Below are 13,467 nucleotides of genomic sequence, written 5' to 3'. Positions count from 1 at the left end.
CAATTTATAGAGTCATAGACGTTTACAGCATGGAAACAGGCCCTTCAGCCCAACTTGTCCATGCCGCCCTTTTTTTAAAAAAAACCCCTAAGCTAATTCCAATTGCCAGCATTTGGCCCATATCTCTCTATACCCATCGTACCCATGTATTTATCTAAATGTTTTTTAAAAGACAAAATTGTACCCGCCTCTACTACTACCTCTGGCAGCTTGTTCCAGACACTCACCACCCTCTGTGTGAAAAAATTGCCCCTCTGGACACTTTTGTATCTCTCCCCTCTCACCTTAAACCTATGCCCTCTAGTTTTAGACTCCCCTACCATTGGGAAAGGATATTGACTATCTAGCTGATCTGTACCCTTCACTATTTTATAGACCTCTATAAGATCACCCCTCAGCCTCCTACGCTCCAGAGAAAAAAGTCCCTGTCTGTCCAGCCTCTCCTTATAACTCAAACCATCAAGTCCTGGTAGCATCCTAGTAAATCTTTTCTGCACTCTTTCTAGTTTAATAATATCCTTTCTATAATAGGGTGACCAGAATTGCACACAGTATTCCAATGTCTTGTACAACTTCAACAAGACGTCCCAACTCCTGTATTCAATGTTCTGACCGATGAAACCAAGCATGCCAAATGCCTTCTTCACCACTCTGTCCACCTGTGACTCCACTTTCAAGGAGCTATGAACATGTACCTCTAGATCTCTTTGTTCTGTAACTCTCCCCAACGCCCTACCATTAACTGAGTAAGTCCTGCCCTGGTTCAATCTACCAAAATGCATCACCTCGCATTTGTCTAAATTAAACTCCATCTGCCATTCATCAGCCCACTGGCCCAATTGATCAAGATCCCGTTGCAATTGGAGTTAACTTTCTTCACTGTCCACTATGCCACCAATCTTAGTGTCATCTGCAAACCTACTAACCATGCCTCCTATATTCTCATCCAAATCATTAATATAAATGACCCACCTTGCAGATTCCTTTATCATTGATCACTAACATTTTGGTCATATCCCTTATTGATGACCCATTCTCTTAATGGCAACCAATTCCTAATAAGGATTTACTGATTGTTGTCTCCAAAATATTTTACCATCACTATCCTTTATTGACTCTCTATCTGCTCAAACTCTTCCGTCTCTTAATCTCTTGTCATTGACTATCTTTATACTCTCCTTATAAGCTTCTGACAGAGGTGAGAATGTTACAATTGTGTGATCGGTTTAGCTCAGTTGGCTGGACAGCTGGCTTGTGATGCAGAGTGATGCCAACAGCAAGGGTTCAATTCCTGTACCGGCTGAGGGTATTTACGAAGGTCTGCCTTCACAGTGTTGCCCCTGACCTGAGGTGTGGTGATCCTCAGATTAAGTTACCTGTGGTCATCTGGGATTATGCTGCCTTTACTTTAAATTTACTGTGTCAAATTCACATTTCAAAACTAACTCTAGTCCAGGACAGTACTAATCCTCAATACAACACCACTGTTACATTCTGTCTGTTTCCCTCATACAGAACTTTGGAAGTTTACACTGGGGAAGAAATCTCTTCAGCTCATTTTGATGATGCCACCCCTTTGCTAGAAAAATCCAAAACATATCTCAATATCCTGCCCTCAGTCCATATGATCTTCTGCTTCAAATGGTTATCCAATTTTCTCCTACAAAATGGAATGTATCTGCCATTCCCAGTAGCAAATCATTCCGTGCGCTTATAACCCTCTACATGAAGAAATTTCCCCAAATCTCTCTCCTCTTAATGACGAGGGAAATAGACTTGAACTATTAATTCTAAAATGTGTTTATAGATTTAAAACGTTTATTTAATTTCATTTTTGTCTTTTCTGCTCCATCATTAATAGGCCATTATCACAAATGTGCCCTAACTATTGTTTCTTATCCCTACTATCATTTCATAGTTTCGATACTGTATATTTTTCTATGACATTAAAGTTGTTGATTAAATGGGGTACCAGAACTATATTCAGAACTTCATCTGTGATCAAACTTTGTACAGATTTGCCATAATTTCTTTGCTCTCATATTCTTGGGTCACTGTCTGTGTGGAGTTTGCACTTTCTCCTCATGTCTGCATCGGTTTACTCCGGGTACTCCGGTTTCCTCCCATAGTCCAAAGATTAGGTTAGGTGCGTTGGCCATGCTAAATTCTCCCTCAGTGTACCCGAATAGGTGCCGGAGTGTGGCGACTAGGGCATTTTCACAGTAACTTCATTGCAGTGTTATTGTAAGCCTACTTGTGACTAATAAAAAAATAAACTTTTTTCTATGTCGGTTGCAAAACCAAAAATACAAATGAGCTATTCACTTGCACTTGTATTTGCAAGGAATGTTATATTAAACACAAGATTTCTCTGTTCACCCACACCTGACAATTTCTTTCCATTTAGTGTATTGCTTTTTTCCTCACAAAATACACACACTGCTTAGTAATAGTATACCCAATATTTATTCTAGACCCAAAGAAAGACAGGCAAGGAGCCACAATTGTTACTTTTGTGATAACTAACCATGGGCAGGATTCACCTCCACAGCCTTTCTCACAATAAAACGACCATGAAACAAGTGAAGCTACTTCCAAAGACTCTTGCAAACAGTTCTTTTAATCTGTGCCAATCAGGAGGTTTAATTCAATAAACTTGTAACACTTCTGTACTAACACTGTTAGTGCTTGATTCTTTCACTGACATCTTCTAAAATTACCTTCAAGGAAATACAATATTTATTGAAATAATGAATAAAGAATTCTGAAATAAACAAATTGATATATCAGGATTATCAAAAATAATAGGTATTTAAACAAAGCAACCTTAAGGGTTAAATAATTAAATCAAATAATGAAATGCTCATTCTCAACTACAAAAGAATTGTAGAATATCACAATTGTTAACAGATGCTCGACTCTACTTGTGTCTGTTGCCTTTTGAAAGATCAGGGAGTGCAGTAATTTCATTGTACAACCAGTTTGAGGATCTGCTTCTCCATGTATCTATATTTCATAGAGAGGTTGGGGACAGAATCTTTTCTTCTGGATATCAATGATTCACCAAAATGACTGGTTTAAAATCTATCATTTCCTGTAGCTACCATTCAGAGCAGACTAACCCAGAATCCACTCTTTCATGTTTCTACAATTCACACGGTAAGTAGGTTGGTCTTGGATTTCTCTGCTTCATGGGAACATCTGTGCCAGGACATTTCTGCAAACAGTAAGCTAACAATTTTCCATAAAAGAGACAAAGAGCTGGGAATTATTGTGAGCTATTTTTATCGTGAATATTTACTGAACTCAAATCAACTTTTCCCTCTATTTTAATGTATTAAAATAAATGAACAAATGCCTCTGTTGAAATAATTCGGAGATGAATTTGATATAAGCGCACATGATAATGTGCGCTTATATCAAAGTCTCATAGTCATAGTCAATTTGGATTAAAGTGTCAAACTGTGAGGGAACAACACTGAATAATAACCAAGGCCAATCGTGGCCTTGTATGAATTTGTTATTCAATCGAATTTTACAGACTAGTCAGTTTGGCAAGAAGACAGTCACTCTCAGCATAGCAGAATGGCATCAGAAGGCAAATGGGGCTAGTTCAGTTTAATAAACCTGGTCAGCATGGACGAGTTGGGCCAAATGTCCTGTTTCCGTGCTGTATATCTCTATGATTCTATGACTCTATTCAGATCAACTACTACTGTTCTGGCATGGTTTGCCTTAAAAGAAAATAAAATAGTTTGTGTCATATATAACATTAAATAGTCAAATGGTATGGCAGAAGGACATGTAGTGCATTGTCAGATTGCTACGCAGTACTGGAAAACTAAATGCAGAAATCTTACAGCCAAAGATTCTTTGCAGTCCATCATGCTGAACATGTTACTGGACTTTACCTTGACTATATAGATCGCTGAGATCCCAACTATGTTTGTTCCAATTTCCTGAGTGGGGACTCAAGTCCTCGCTGTAATTCATCCCAACCTCCAGCCTCCCTAATTCATTCCCACATGCCACAAGCTGTCTCCTAACAACCTGTCAACACTGAAGATAGCACAAATCCTCGCACTTGACATAAAATCTGCTTGGCAAGGCAAAAAAAAAGTCCTCCATGATAAAATCCTTTCAAAGTGAAGCGAAGGCAGGCTCCCTTGAGCTTAAGCCTGCAGTGGTACAATCGGTTTATTGCTTTCAGAATCACTCCTTGTTTGCATTTTCCAAGCGTGTTACAAATGAATTAGTGTTTAATAAAAAAATTCGTGCTATGGACTGACATCATTCTGATATATATCTCTTCAGCCCCAGCTCACTATGTGGTAGGACAGAGCAGTCATCAATCGCAGTGCACCCTGACCAAAATCAGCTGAAACAGACAATCCTGATAAATAGCCCAGCGTCTGAATCCTTATTAATTAGTGCATCAGGATTCATTCTGGATGCATTGGTTCCAGTGAATTTTTAAATTAAATATTTATCATGCAAAATTTTGTAAATGTGGGTGCTTATGAATATTTTATTTGTAATTATTCATTTTTGTGTATTGCCTCTACTTTGAGTGTTCTGACAAAGCATTTAAACACTGTTGAGGTATGTTACATGTTACATGGAATTTTTTATGGTAGACATCCTTGTTAGAAAGAACTAGAAGACAAACTAAAAGGAAAAGATCTAACATGGTAAAACAGAATTATTTAGTTATGATGATTTGTATTCCCGTCCCGTCGATAGTTTTGTGCCAGGGTGGTCCTCATGCCTGCCATTGTGAACAGCAACTAACCTACCACAGATTTCTATCAAAACCCTCATGCAGGGCGGTTTGAAGGCCAGAAAACCAGTTGTCACGAGGTTACTGCAACTGGAAGGGAGGAAAGTACAATTCTGGTGCAGTGTTTAAAGGGCTGCAATCAGTTAAGGGCAACATCAGTTTTCAGCAGGATTTATAGGAGCAGGATGCTTAAAAGAAGACATGGATTTATGTAGCTCCTTTCCCAAACTCAGGACATTTCAAAGCTCTCCACAGCCAATGTAGTTCCTTTGAAGTGTAGTCAGTGTTGTAATGTAGAAAACATGGCAGGCAATCTGCATGCAGCAACTTTCCACACAAAGCAATGGGAAAACGATCGAATCAGTTTTTATGATGTTGGTTGAGGATAAATATTGGTCACGATACCGGGGATAAAACCCTGGCTCTTCTTCTAACTCATGCCACAGGATCGTTTACCCCCACCTTACAGGGCAGATGGGGCCTCATTTTAATGTCTCATTTGAAAGAAGGCAGTGCAGCACCCATTCAGTATTGCATTGGATTGTTTGCTCTGAATTTTGTGCTCAAGCCCTGGATCGGGGCTTCTTATTCGAAGACTTCAGGTCATCAGCTGCTGGAAGAACTCCCCCCCTTCATCTCCATATCCACTGGTACATCCATGGAGATGCTGCTGGAACAACTGAAGATCAACAGGGACTCTTTACACACAAATAACCCACAAGAGAGTGGATTACTCTTTAAAGTGAACTGCGTTTTTGGGAGGAAAATGCAGTCGCAGTTGCAGTTTTTGTAGCGGCTTTGTGGTGGCAACCTTAAAGAATCTTCTTGCTCTGTTTACCACTCAAAACAGTCTGGGCTCGGGGCCTAAAGCATCTAACCTAAAATATTTAGCAGAATGGTCATCTCACTTAGCACAACACTGACAGTGAACTAACCTGAGCAGAAAGGTGAGTAGTTAATGTTGAAAAGATAGTATATTGATTTAAGGGTTAATATGAGGCTAAACTGCGTGATTCTGAATCAAACATTTAACCTAAGGGAGCATCTCATGTTACCTGACACTCTTCATGAGCTAACATTGGGCAATGTCATGTTGTGTACTACTGGCAACCAAAGAGAACACCTCAACCAGGAAATCTATGGATGTAATCATTGAGATTGATTGGAACCGCATTGGGTGGGATTCTCCGGCCGCGCTCGCCTCAAAACCAGAGAATCCTGCCTGAGGTCAATGCACTTTACGTGGTCCACCCACCCCCCCCCCCCCCCCGGCCTGCTACAATTCTTGTGGCGGATGGGACGGGAGAATTCCAGCCAGTGATTTTCCTGAATGAAATACATCAGAACAGAGCTGAATTTTATTTCATATTGATCGAGACATTAATGAGGAGTACAGATTACTTCAAAGAATGAATGTTGTCAATATAACATTGCTTTCCAAGAAGGGAGTGAAAGAGAAACTGGGTGACTACACAGAGTAATTAATCCAATGCCATTCTGGGAAAACTCTTCAAAATCTATAATCCAGGAACCTTGCTTCTGCTCCTTCTTACGATCAAGGATTATTTGCCTGCACTCTGACTTAATCGGTTATGAAATAGCTGATTAGTCCAGTCCGCAATCTGGAGGCTTTGCCACGTGCAGGCCAGGTGGTATTTGAAGGGTTGGGCAGAAGGATTGCCTGGAGCTTCATACAGTCCCTCAAAAATCTCAACTTTACCACTGCACATTCACACTGAAGTCTTTCGATGTGTTCAGTCCCATTCCGAATAAGCCTTCTCCATTTAGGTAGGTCCCAAGCCAGGGTTTCCCATGAGTCAATATGTTTGACCTCTTCAGCGACGTGTTTCCACTGTCCTCCTGGGGATCTCCTGTCACAACCAAGTTCTGAATAGAGCAGTTGCTTTGAGAACTGGAGTTCTGTAAGCAAAAGGGGCTGGTTTTGAGTGATTAGTATCTCAATACTGAACAAATTGACTTGGGAAAGAACACTGCTGATGGCCACTGAACTTGGAGGATCTTGTGAAGGCACCAATGGTGGACCTTCTCCAATGCTTTGAGCTGCCTGCTGTATGTTGTCCAAGTCTCTGAAGTATATAGGAATGCAGGGATCACTGCTGCCCATTACGCCATGACCTTAGTCTTGGGGGTTTCAAGTCCTGGTCCTCAGATGCTCTTTCCCTCAGTTGGAGATCCATTTGGGATGCGTAAGATACCATGAGCAAGTCAAGGACGATCAGTATGGATTTGTTTGGAAAACTTAAGATTTTTTTTAAGGAGTTATCAATAGTCAGATAAAACTGTAGATAAATCATAGTTTGTGACATGACTGGAGCATAACGGTGGCAAGAGAATGATAAGGAGAACACTGGGTAGCACGGTGGCACAGTGGTTAGCAACGCTGCCTTACAATACCAAGGGCCTGGGTTCAATTCTAGCCCTGATATGGTTCCTGCCTGGAGTGGGTGAGAACCCCAATAATTATGTTAAGCCCCTCACTGACATATCATTAGTGGGCTGGATGACCCATTCAAAAGAGGAACTGTAAAGCACTTAGCTTCTTTGAAGTTGCATGCTAGTGAAGCTAAATACTTTTTAGTTCATCTTTCATGTAAACAATTGCAGTTAGGAACAATGGGAGCGCTTGAGATACATTCAAGCATGAAGGATAAGATAAAAAAAAACAGCTGACGGCATGCTGAGTAAAAACCATTAAGCTGTCAATCAAAGGGGAAATGAAAGGTCTGGACTGAAATTGAAGGGAAGTAAAAGCTTTCAAAGGGTTTGAGGGGATTTCAAAGACTCTGAGATTTATATGTAGGTTCAGAGGCTTGAAATAAAAGCTGTATTAAACCAATGAGGCTGTGAAGATGTGGAGATGGAAATTTACCCCCTTGGGTGAAAGTGAACGTCTTTTATCAGTCAGAGGAATTGAAAGAGATCTTCTCACACCTGCAGCTTCTTAGACAAAGGGGAGTCCCTTCTGCTGAATGGAGTGCTGCAGTGAGTTTGAGGCCTTCCAGCTGTCCAGGGGCATGGAGATTTATGTGACCAGGGAACTTCAAAGGTTTTAGAGGACAGAGACGATATTGAGTATTTTACCCCAGGATGGTATCTGAATACAACATCCTGAGACTGAACAACACCTTTCCCAGGGCTAGAAGGGGCAGTCAAGCCACAAGACCCCCATGCTGGGGGAGAGTGGTGAAGAAAATCCCCCTTGCCCCCTGCCTAAGCCCACACAACCCCCAGAAACTGGCAGCGGCAGAGGGTACTTGGGCACTGGACCTACTTCCTTGACACCCGCCAGCCCCCTCCCCGCCCCCCCCCCCCCACCCCGCCGCCTTGGGATCCAAGGTTCCAGGCCAGTCAGTGCCAAGGATCCAGGAGGCAGTGCATCATTGGCACTGCCAAGAAGCAGGGCCTGAAAGGGGCTTAAGGAAAGGTCTGTGGGGTGGGGTGGCTTCGGGAGAAAAGCGCCTGAGTGAGAGGTTGGGTCAGGTCACCCTCATGCCTGCATGGTGTGTTTTGGTGGGGGGGAGGGGGTGACTTGTTATTTCAGTGGTGGGAGGGAGGATACTCTCTTGGCTGAGGGGTTGGTGGTACTCCCCTTTTCAATGGGGTGGCCATCATTTTGGTTTTTGGGGGGAGGAGAGACCTGTCTGCGAACACTTTTTAAAGGGCGCCCTGATCTCTGAACAGTGGGGCTGGCCGGTGTGATTCCCGAGATGCATGAATATTCTTCAGGTGGGTGAATCCATAGAATTGACTTGGTGTTCCTGAACAAAGATGTTACATTGGCAACTGTAAAAAACATTTTCTCTGAGTCTTTACTATCTACCCCCTGAGTTCATTCAATAGCCTAGGGTAACTCACTTTCATTGATTTTTGCTATTTCCATTATCAATTCCTTTCCTACAGTTTTTTCTGACAAACACTTCACTTAATTCTCTCGTACAACTACAATTTCATGGCCAGTATTATTTGCAAAACCTGATGTACAATATTTACTGAATAACTGCAACACATTTTCATCCTCCATTACTAAAGTTCCATCTTCGTCACTGAGCAGTTCACATAGAAACATAGAAACTAGAAGCAGGAGTAGGCCATTCGGCCCTTTGAGCCTGCTCCGCCATTCATTTTGATCATGACTGATCATCAAATTCAATATCCTGATTCCCCACTTCCCACCATATCCCTTGATCCCTTTGGCCCCAAGAGCTAATTTCTTCTTGAAATCAGACAACGTTTTGTCCACACATTCACCACCCTCTGGGTGAAGAAATTTCTCCTCACCTCAGTTCTAAAAGGTTTATCCCTTATCCTGGAACTATGACCCCTAGTTCTGGACTCCCCCAACAGTGGGAACATTCATTCTGAATCTATCCTGTCTAACCCTGTTTGGTGAACCACTGTAGTATTGTCTGTTTATGTGATATGCCTGGACACGCCCCTGCTGCCTCAATCCGGGGCTCCGCCCTTCTCTGGGTATAAAGGCAACTGCTCTCCGCCCCTTTTGCCTCAGTTCGGATTAGCTATCGGTTCAGGTGTACTCCAGTTCTTTCATTAATAAAAGCTTGTTATTTCGCAAGAACGAGTCTTTGCGCATTCAATGGTGCATCAATTTTATTAATGGAAGTTTTTGGGATGGAGCAATTCTTAAAACCTGATAAATTGGACTTGGACCCCCAGGCTGTTGGCGCCCCAAACTCTTTTGATCACTGGCTGCGCTGCTTCGAGACCTTCATCGCCTCCTCCTCCGCCGTCGTCATAACCGACATCGACAAACTAGACGTGCTCCACGCCCGTGTCAGCACTCACGTCTTCGCGATGATCCGAGACGTGGAAACTTACCAGGAGGCAATCAATCTCCGAAAGAACCAGTACAACCGGCAACCGAACGAGGTCTATGCCAGACATCTGCTGGCCACTCGTAGACAGCAGCCGGGGGAATCGACTGAACAATTCCTGCGCGAACTGCGTGCACTCGGCAGAGCCTGCAGCTGCAAGGCCATTTCAGCCGCCCAAAACGCCGACGACCTGATCAGAGATGCCTTGTCGCGGGCATCAGGTCGACCTATATCCGGCAGCGCCTGCTGGAACAAGGTGGGCTGGACCAGATGTGTGGGTTAGGTTGATTGGCCATGCTAAAATTCCTCTTAGTGTCCTGAGATGTGTAGGTTAGAGGGATTCATGGGTATATATGCAGGGATGGGTGGGATTGTGGTCGATTCCGACGCGATGGGCCGAAGGGCCTCTTTCTGGACTGTAGGGTTTCTATCAATTGGGTGAACCACTGTAGTATTGTCTGTTTATGTGATATGCCTGGACACGCCCCTGCTGTCTCAATCCGGGGCTCCGCCCTTCTCTGGTTATAAAGGCGACTGCTCTTCGCCCCTTTTGCCTCAGTTCGGATTAGCTATCGGTTCGGGTGTGCTCCAGTTCTTTCGTTAATAAAAGCCTGTTATTTTGCAACAACGATCTTCGCGCATTCAATGGTGCATCACCCTGTTAGAATTTTATAAGTTTCTATGAGATCCCCTCTCACTCTTCTCAACTCCAATTAGTATAATCCTAACCAATTTAGTCTCTCCTCATATGACAGACCTGCCATCCGAGGAATCAGCCTGGTAACCTTCGCTGTACTCCCTCTATAGCAAGGACATCCTTCCTCAGATAAGGACACCAAAATTGCACACAATATTTCAGGCGTGGCCTCACCAACGCCCTACATAATTGCAGCAAAACATCCCTATCCCGACACTCAAACCCTCTCGCTATGAGGGCCAACATACCATTTGCCTTCTTTACTGCTTGCTGTACCTGCATGCTTACTTTCAGCAACTGATGCATGAGGACACCAAGGTCTCGTTGAGTATCAACATCTCTCAAATTACACCCGTTCAAGTAATAATCTTCCTATTATTGCTACCAAAGTGGATAACCTCACATTTATCCACGTTATACTGCATCTGCCATACACATGCACCCAGTGATGCCCCATCACACAGCATCCAGTGAAACCCCATCACACAGCATCCAGTGAAACCCCATCACACAGCACCCAGTGAAACCCCATCACACAGCACCCAGTGAAACCCCATCACACAGCATCCAGTGAAACCCCATCACACAGCACCCAGTGAAACCCCATCACACAGCATCCAGTGAAACCCCATCACACAGCACCCAGTGAAACCCCATCACACAGCACCCAGTGAAACCCCATCACACAGCACCCAGTGAAACCCCATACCCAGTGAAACCCCATCACACAGCACCCAGTGAAACCCCATACCCAGTGAAACCCCATCACACAGCACCCAGTGAAACCCCATCACACAGCATCCAGTGAAACCCCATCACACATGCATCCAGTGAAACCCCATCACACAGCACCCAGTGAAACCCCATCACACAGCACCCAGTGAAACCCCATACCCAGTGAAACCCCATCACACAGCACCCAGTGAAACCCCATACCCAGTGAAACCCCATCACACAGCACCCAGTGAAACCCCATCACACAGCATCCAGTGAAACCCCATCACACATGCATCCAGTGAAACCCCATCACACAGCACCCAGTGAAACCCCATCACACAGCACCCAGTGAAACCCCATCACACATGCATCCAGTGAAACCCCATCACACAGCACCCAGTGAAACCCCATCACACAGCACCCAGTGAAACCCCATCACACAGCACCCAGCATCTATCATAATCCAATCATATGGAATGCAGCAGAATCCCATCATATAGATCAACAGTTTGACATCCTTTGTAGGGCATACATTCTTTGACCTTTTTTGCCTCCAAAGCATATTTAATGATAGTACACAAAATTTCAATTGCTTGGAAAGGTCACAATCTGAAGCACTTGATGCGACAGTCTGTTTCCAAGGGAGTTCAATTTAAATGCATTTCATTAAAGCATAAATAATATTTTACATATTTATGAATGTGTTCTTTTTGGCTTTTCTAATATCCGTGGGGTTTCATTTTGAGCTTTCCAGGTGTGAAGCCAGTTTTACAATAAATGGGGAATAACTATGTTGATATTTGTGATTTAGAATTTTTAAACTTGCTCGCAGCTATAAATTTACAGGGTGGGCTTCCTGCACAAAGTACTCTCCCCCATAACATTCTGTTAAAATGACAAGAAATCTATTTGTTTTTCATTATTAAAAGAGGAAGATATGATTGAAGAATGAGCACAGGTCAGCTACGTAGTCCCCTGAGAAGCAATGTAATTCGACAATGTGAATGAACTTCCCATGCCTGGAATTTTCTGAATTATATTCATCTTCCTGGCATGCTCCATGACTTGCACTCCACTCGACCAGATTCTGAGTATTCCAGAACAGCATCATCATTGTACTGTGGACTGCTACATTGGCTGGATCTATGAGCTGATCAGGTTGCACCCAATCTTAGCATGGCCGAATGCACAGCACCATTCAGCAGCTATGTAGTCTTAGATCAGACAGCTCTGGATCACCTCCCTTGTCAGACTGAGCAGCTGGTATGCAGTGAATAGTGTGTTTGGAGATGTGATGCAATACCTGTATCACCAGATAGCAGCAGAAAAAAAGACAACAAAAGCTTTCTAAGAGACACATCGGGCCCTATTTTACCATTTTGATTCTAAGTGCTGGGCGGATTTAAAACTGGGAGTGTTTCAGATCCGACATTAGGCGCTCCCATACACATTCTGCCTGAAACAATATCAGCGATTCCGAATCGCGCTGCACAAGCCTGTGGGCGGGGCTTAACGCAGCCAAAACCCGACAGCTCCGATCGGTGTCTCCAACTGCGCATGCGCAGAAAAAAATGATAGAATGCTGCTCCCCTGCCACATCCCTCCTGGGCCGGATAACGCCTCCCTCTGGCCCCCACAGACATTGCCCCACCTGCACAACATTACAGACCTCCTTATGCACCCCACACGGACCCCTTCCCCTCCACTGATCTCAGGCAGAGTGGCAGCGGACCCCCTTTCACCCCCACCGATCTCAAGCAGAGAGCCATTAGACCCACCTCCCCCCCACCCCGGATCTCAGGCAAAGAGCTGTTGGAGGCTCAGCATTTACCTCCTCACTAACTGGAGCGCCTGAATTGGACTTTTGTAGAGCATGTCTGTTTCGTGCCGAATCTGGATGGGCGAAAACGGTGGTAAAGGGGGAAGTGCCGGTAAGGTTCGGCATGCAGCCCATTAAGTAAATTAAAATGCATGCGAATGCATTTAAATGGCTGTCGTGCCCATTTCGGGTGCTGTCCCGATCGTGGCCATTTTCTGGACTTGGTAAAGGGGGAACCGGCGCGGAGGCGGATGCAAATTGCGCTACTCGCCTCCTGCCCGACTTTACCAAGCTTTCGCGCCCAACAACGGGCACAACGCAATGGTAGAATCGGGCCCATCATTTTCAAGGCTATTTTCTGTTTGGGCTTCCCGTTGCAATGTAACTTTTCAATGTGATCATTACAATGTCACGTCATCAGAACTTACATTGTGTTTTTGAATGTAAGCTCCACATGTGACATAACTCCACACAGGCAAAGGTCCTGTCACCAAAAGTTCCTTTATTTACAAGACATATATACAACAGAGTGCTCCCTGTGTACTCCCTGCTTCAGCAGGCAGAGAGACTGACACACCTGCTTTAAATAGGGAACATGAGG

The sequence above is a fragment of the Mustelus asterias genome, chromosome 4 (genome assembly GCF_964213995.1).
Source record: "Mustelus asterias chromosome 4, sMusAst1.hap1.1, whole genome shotgun sequence".
NCBI classification, from domain to species: Eukaryota; Metazoa; Chordata; class Chondrichthyes; order Carcharhiniformes; family Triakidae; genus Mustelus; species Mustelus asterias.
This window is presented reverse-complemented; position numbering follows the sequence as displayed.